Raw genomic sequence first — 7481 nt, forward strand, 5'->3', positions numbered from 1 at the left:
TCATTGAATAATAAAAAAAGAAAAAGAAAAAAATATAGTTTCTAAAGAGGTAAATAAGTTGAAATGAGGTATTGGAGTGGGTCTTAATCAATCTGACTGGTGTCTTTATAAGAAGAGAACACTTAGAGAGAGGTACCAAGAGCACACACACACAGAAGGAAGACTCTGTAAGAGCAGAGTGAGAAGGTGGCCGTCTACTAGCCAAGGAGGAAGCCTTGAGAAGAAACTGAACCTGCTGAGCTTTCATCTTGGACTTCCAGTCTCCAGAACTGTTAGAAATAAATTTCTGTTGTTCAAGCCTCCCAGCCTGGGAATTTGTAATGGCAGCCCTAGATAATTAATACACTGACAAAGAGTGAAAATCATCTTACCTCATTTCAATCTAAAACCATAGGAGTTCTCTAATAAAAATTTCAAGGGTGTTTAAATAAAGAAACACTGAAATTTCTCATTATCCTTTAACTTAGTGGGGAGGCTAATTGCCATTTTTCTTCTGAGAATATAAAGTCTGCCGGTAACGGTAAGATGTTAAAGAGAATGAGTAAAGCTTTGTCTCGTGCTTATAGCCCAGACACGGTGGTCCCAAGGCCAAGGGAAGGATAGCCAATATCATCTTTTAATCAGAGACAGCATAATTTGTGCTGGCTTCGGAGCCAAGAATGTAAGAACATAGGCCTCTTGCAAATGAAAATAGTAGTTACAAGCCAACTGGGATCAAGCGTGGCTTTATGGTTTTCACCACTGTTTGCACAAACAAAGGACAAAACGTGTTTGTCCAGACAAGACTGTCCTACAATGTATAATTAACTAATTCAAGTAAAATTATACTTTATCTCATGTGTCCCATTTCGTCATATCTGCTACAAGCATGACTTCTTTTTAAAGTTTTTATCTATTTTCAAAAGCTGAAGGAAAGGAAAGATAACTTCTCTTAAGTAGTCAGGCAAAACATGATACTCAGATATCTTAATTCCATTACAATGTTGCTGGAAAATACCATCCAAAAAATTGTATCATTTATCTCATGCAAACCAAAGATTAAAAATATGTATATTACATTTTCACAACCTAAATAGAACTTTGAGATTTAATTTTAATTTACATATCAAGAATTTCCTTTCAGTCTGAAGCTTACATATCCTTTTGGTGCCTAATGTAGTTTATATTGATATAGCTGATGTAATGTATAATATATAGTTTACATCAATATAATCTTCAGATATACACTTATCTTTTATATTTGCATCTAATATTTTAAACACTTATTAAAAGGTAGAATCAATAATCCCTACTGGAATTCCCGTCGTGGCACAGTGGTTAATGAATCCCACTAGGAACCATGAGGTTTCGGGTTTGGTCCCTGCCCTTGCTTCAGTGGGTTAAGGATCCGGCGTTGCCGTGAGCTGTGGTGTGGGTTGCAGATGCGTCTCGGATCCTGCATTGCTGTGGCTCTGGCGTAGGCTGGCAGCTACAGCCCCAATTAGACCCCTAGCCTGGGAACCTCCATATGCCAAGGGAGCAGCTCAAGAAATGGCAAAAAGACAAAAAAAAAAAAAATTCCTATTATATTGCCCTTTACTCATATCAAATTCTCCGTGAAGATTTACTAATTTAATCAATTAAATGAATACTTTTTCTTTTAATTGGTTAACTCTACTGTTTTCAGTTTTAAAGGGTATGAGTTCAGTTACACATCAAGGAGGTTATTTTTACTGGTAGGGAACATGTCCTACTACCAGGCATTTTGTGGAATTTATACCCCATAGTAAAATTTCATTTCCTTTAGTCTAGGACAAGTTCAAGGTATCGTGGAAATAATGAAGAGGAAACTCAGCAGACCTGGGTTTAAATCACCCCTTTTCATTGTACCAGCTAAAGGACCTTGAATAAGCTACATAATTTTTCTGAGCCTGTTTCTCTACTTTTGAAACGGAGATAATAATATTTACGAGGTCATTTTGACATTCTGCGTAGTGATCAGTGCATAGTTCTTGCCCAATAAACATATTTTCTTCTGAGTTCCTCACATCCTGGGGATCAGCCAATTATCTGTTGGTTTAGCCTTTTCAAGTAATCTTAAGTTACTCCTTTTTTTTTTTTTTTTTTTTAACCTGAATGTACAGAAAACTTCATGGTGTACACTTAGCTCTGTTTGATGGCAGTTCTTCGGTCTTTGCCTTTCCTAACTTTGGGCCCAGGATGTGAGGAAACCATACAAGCCACCAACCTTGGACCCAGAATTTTGCCTCCCCAGTGACAGCAGATTTCATACCTGTCTTTGTAATTGGTCCCAATAGCTTCCATCAGCTTAGCCTCAGCTCCTTTATCTGCTGAATTAACTTGTGTGAAAGTGACAGTGATGCAGTTCTTCCTGTGGAATCTGAACCCTCCAGTCTGGCCTTCCTTTTGATGATGCAGCAGGGAACCTCTATCTCTTGACACAGGGCAGGTAATAAGATCCATTACATTCACAATCACCACTCGCTCAAACTTCTTGCCCTCCACCATGTGGTCCTAGCGGTAACCCCTGCCGGAGGGATCAATGGCCTCTTGGTGTGGACATCCTCTTTGCTGGTAGCTTTCTTCTTAGCCTGGGACAACAACCTCTCCTTCTCTTGCTTCATGTCTGGCCTGTACTTGTGCACCAGCTTACACAGCTGGATGAAGGTCTGGCTGTCCAAGGCCCAGGTGAACTCATTTATAGCTCTTCGCCACTGCAACCAGAGGTAGTCAGGCCATGTGACAAAGTGGATGAGGTCCCTTTGGGCTTGATGTCCTGTCCTGAGAAGTAAAGGGCAACTGTAAGTGAGGCTCGAGTTCCTCATCAAGTCTGTGTTTAGGAACACGCAGGAAGCTATGGCATGTCAGTGATCTAGGTGGTTTAAAATGCCATCACCATTCTTTTCCTTTCCTTTCCTTTTATTTCTTTTTAGGGCTGCTCAGACAGCATATGCAGATTCCCAGGCCAGAGATTGACTCTAAGGCACAACGACAGCACTGTCAGATCATTTAATCTACTGCATCAGGCCAGAGATCAAACCCACACTTCTGTAGTGACCCAAGCTTCTGCAGTTGGATTCTTAACCCACTGTGCCATGGCAGGAACTCTAGCCATCTTTAATTCCTTCTAAAATGTCTTGGGTTGAAAAAATTCCAATGGATCTTTGAAAACTATGTCAACAAAGACTTGCCAACTTAAAACTGCACCTCAAAGGCAGACCTCATTTTATTGGGCTTCACTTTATTGCACTTTGCAGATAGTGTGTTTCTTTACAAATTGAAGATTTGTTGCAACCCTACATGGAGCAAGTCTATCAGCACCATTTATCCAGTAGCATTTGCTTGTTTTTTTAAACTCCATATCATATTTTGGTAATTCTCACAAACTTTTAACCTTTCAACTTTTTATTTATTATCATATTCTATGATCTTCTAGAAGGAAAAGGTAAAAAGCAAATTCCAACAAAGCATCAGGAATTCTAATTACTAGACTCCTCAATAGCAACAAAAGAAACAACAAAGCAATGAAATCAGGACTCTGCAATGCCGAAGAAAAGTTAATTCCAACTGCATATTCTATATTCAAACAATTGGTCACCTGTCAGTATAGAATAAAAGATATTTTCCTAATGCACGTTCTCCAAACATGTCCCTCCATTGCACTCTTGCTAAAGGGGCTATTGGAAGATGAGTTGCACCTTCAGAGGGAGCAGACCAAGAAAAAGATGATAAGGGATTCATAACTGAAAAGAGAAAACCCAGGAGGGAAGTGATGAGAATCTTCAAGATAGCAGTGGAAAAAGATCCTAGGAGACAACTGTGTCCCAAACTTAGACATTCCTGGAGCAGGGTAACACAGCAAACAGGCATATGGAGGGCCTCTGCGGAAATGCCAGCTTTAATCTGACCAAATTACTGGAGGATGTGTTCCCTTCCAAGTAAACAAAGAAAGAGCAGGGCATAACATCTAGAAAACAGAGCATCTGACTCCAGATTAGCAAATTCCAAAGGCAACTGTTCAGAGAAGTAGCAACCAGATAACAACATGCAGCAGACCTAGAATAAAACCAGCCCAGAGAGGACAAGAAATTTTCCAGGAGAAGAAGAGTCTGGGTAGATCAACTGGGCTTATTGACCTTATGGAAAACTGTCCTATGGAGATATTAGAAGGTCAGAAGAATTAGCAATAAGTGCAAAGATAACCTAGTAAATGAAAAATAAAAAAAAAAAAAACTACCTTAATCTCAAGAAAAACAGAAAGTAAAATGGAAGACATCATTATTCACTGGATGTTTGTTAATATTTGAAAAGGCATCAAGAAACACTGAATATTTATTTAATTAAAAATTATACTGATATCTATTAGGAAGTGGGTAAAGAAGAAGAAGGATGGGGTTGGCAAAGTAAAAGAGCTAAACTCATCTAACATAAAAGGAAATCAATATGAGATTATATGTGCGTATAATCTAGATGGATATCTGTATTTTTTTTTCTTTTTCCAGCCACAACCATAGCACATGGAAATTCCCAGGCAAGGGGTTGAATCAGAGCTGCAGCTCCCAGCCTACACCACAGCCACGGTAACTCTGGATCCAAGCTGCATCTGCGACTCACGAGACAGCTTGTGGCAACACTGGATCTTTAACACGCTGAGAGAGGCCAGGGATCTAACCCACATCCTCATAGATGCTATGTCGGGTTTTTAATCCACTGAGCTACAGTGAGAACTCCAGGATGGATATCTACAAATTCCAGAAGAAGAAAAGGAAAGAGAAGGACTTGAGAAAGTGAGGCAAGAGGAAGAGAAGAACAGCCCAACACCTGGGAGCTGGAAGGTATGTTGTCTTCCCCTTGGCCATAAACTTGAAGGAGCATCACTGTCAGACAAGGCCATTCTGTGCCTGTGATGGATCAAGACAAAAACAAACCCACTCCATGGTCATGTCTGAACCCAGAAATTGAACATTGTTCTTGGTACAAAATGACAAAACTTCCTCCTTCCTGCTTACCATGAGTGATTCCTTCCCCTTTACCAATCATCTTAGCCTCACTTTAATCTCCCCATCATCAAAATAACGTTCACAATGATAGCCATAGAATTGCCCCTGCTTGCAAATGGCATCCAATCCAGTGCAAAGACACACTTCCTTAAACCTTCCCTCAAGTCACCTAATACAGCTCTAATCCTATAAATTTAATGATCACCGTCTTACTGGGACTTCTCAGAGTCCCCGTGCTGTGTGGTCTCCCTCCCTACAATGAATAAAGCAACTATTGCAACCACAGGTGTGTTCCTGGTGGTCTTTGGCTGGAGAGCACTTATTTATAGCAAGTATTGGAGGGAAACCACTGGGTTTTGTTAAAATTCTTTTAGTATTTTTGGATATGTTAAAGTATATATGCATGCCACTTGGATAAAATATATAAATTAATATTTAAAAAGCTTGTCACACACTACTTACCAAGGTGGGGAAGCATATACGTATCTGGCTAACTGAGGGGTTTTGTAATTGTTGTTTTAAGAGGTGTCATATCAAGCAGAAAATCCAGCGATCTCTAGTGAATGCTGAAAATACCTAAAATGATAGCAATACTTGCTGGTCCAAGAAGGGAAACAAACCATTTCAGATTCTGGGTGTGGTCAGCAGCAACAAGAAGGGGTTAACCTCTTCAACAAGAAGAGTTGAAACTGGATCCCTTTCACTTGCTTTACTTTGCAAAGACCAAATATCAAGGGAAATGCAAAATGAGTATGGTTCTTCTGCAAAATTTGGATCACCGCTTAAAATAAGCTTGTGCATATTTATTCATTAGTGATCCATGAAAATAAAGTAGCCTTTTTAAAAGCCTAATTGATGACGTCAAGCACATGGTTTAAAAAATATCTAGTATGTGGCAATTTTGGTTGATCTCAACCTTGTTTTTAAAAAGGCATCTACTCCTCTGGCTAATGTTAATGCTTTCTTTTAATTATAGATTCTGATTCATGGAGGTGATTAGAATGGTGATATCTTTTTAGCTGCCGTTGAAACCTCTCTTAAATTACAGAGAGGCTATAGAGCCACCCATAAACATAATCATGATCCAAATAATCCCTAAAAGGCTCCGTAATACAGAGGCCTATGAGTCAAACAAAAAGTCACAATTTTAGGATCTGCCAGGATGTCATAAACAAACTTTAAGGGGAAAATCCCAACCATTAATTTCAACCATCCAGTTTTAATAACTTTCAACACATTGTCAATCCTGCTTTATTTATACCCCTCATCTATTTTGCCTACAGCCCCAGAATATTTCGAAACAAATACAATGAACCATATCATTTTATCCGTAAACACTTAAGAAAACACCTATAGAAAGATAAGAGCGCTTCCTTCTTTAGGCATAAACACAGTATTATTTTTGCACCTAAAATTATCGTGAATAAGCCTGTAGTAACCTCAAACATCCAGTTCAGTGCTCAAATTTTCTCTAACTATCTTATAAATGGTGTCACATAAATATTTATACAGTTTATATTTTTGAATTTGTATCAAAAAATTCCACATGTGGCATTTGGTTTGTCTCATAAGTCTCTTCATTTCTTCTAGTTTCTCCCTCCCTTTACCTGCTTGCAATTTACTATTTGAAGAAACTGGGTTTTTTGTCTTATAGAATTTCCACATTTTGGATGTTACTGCTTAAATCTGTGTGTGTGTGTGTGTGTGTGTGTGTGTGTGTGTGTGTGTGTTTATTATGTGGTTTCCCCACACACACCCCTCAAAGACTTTTAAAGATTAGGATTAATTAGTGGGTTCGGATATTGTCATCTCGATTCATTCATTATAAAGATTTCCATAATAAATCCTGGAGAGGGTGTGGAGAAAGAGGACTCCTGTTAAACGGTTGATGGGAATATAAATTGGTACAGCCATTATGAAGAACAGTATGGAAGTTCTTTAAAAAACTAAAAATAGAGTTATCATATGACCCAGGAATCGCACTCATAAGCATATCTCCAGAGAAAACTGGAATTCAAAAAGATTCATGCACACCAATGTTCATAGAAGCACTATTTAAATAGAAAAGATCTGGAAGCAACCTAAATACCCATTGACAGAGGAATGGATAAAGAATATGTGGTGTGTATATATATATATATATATATATATATATATATATATATATATACACACATATACATACATACATACATACAATGGAATACTACTCAGTCATAAAAAAGGAAGGAAGTAATGTCATTTGCAACAACATGGATGGACTTAGATTATCATACTAAATGAGGTAAGCCAGATAAAGACAAATATCATACATCACTTATATGTGGACTCTAAAACAATAATACAAATGAACTTATTTATAAAACAGAAAGAGACCCGCAGATACAGAAAAAAAACTTATGGTTACCAAAGAGGATAGTGCGAGTGAGGGAGGGATAAATTAGGGGTTTCAGATTAACATGTACACACTACTATATATAA

General features: G+C 38.1%; 1 pseudogene; it reads right to left on the minus strand.

Annotated features, from left to right (window-relative positions):
* On the minus strand, nucleotides 2143–2971 carry LOC100621775 (annotated as a pseudogene).

This window comes from Sus scrofa, chromosome 15 (assembly GCF_000003025.6).
Source record: "Sus scrofa isolate TJ Tabasco breed Duroc chromosome 15, Sscrofa11.1, whole genome shotgun sequence".
Lineage (NCBI taxonomy): Eukaryota > Metazoa > Chordata > Mammalia > Artiodactyla > Suidae > Sus > Sus scrofa.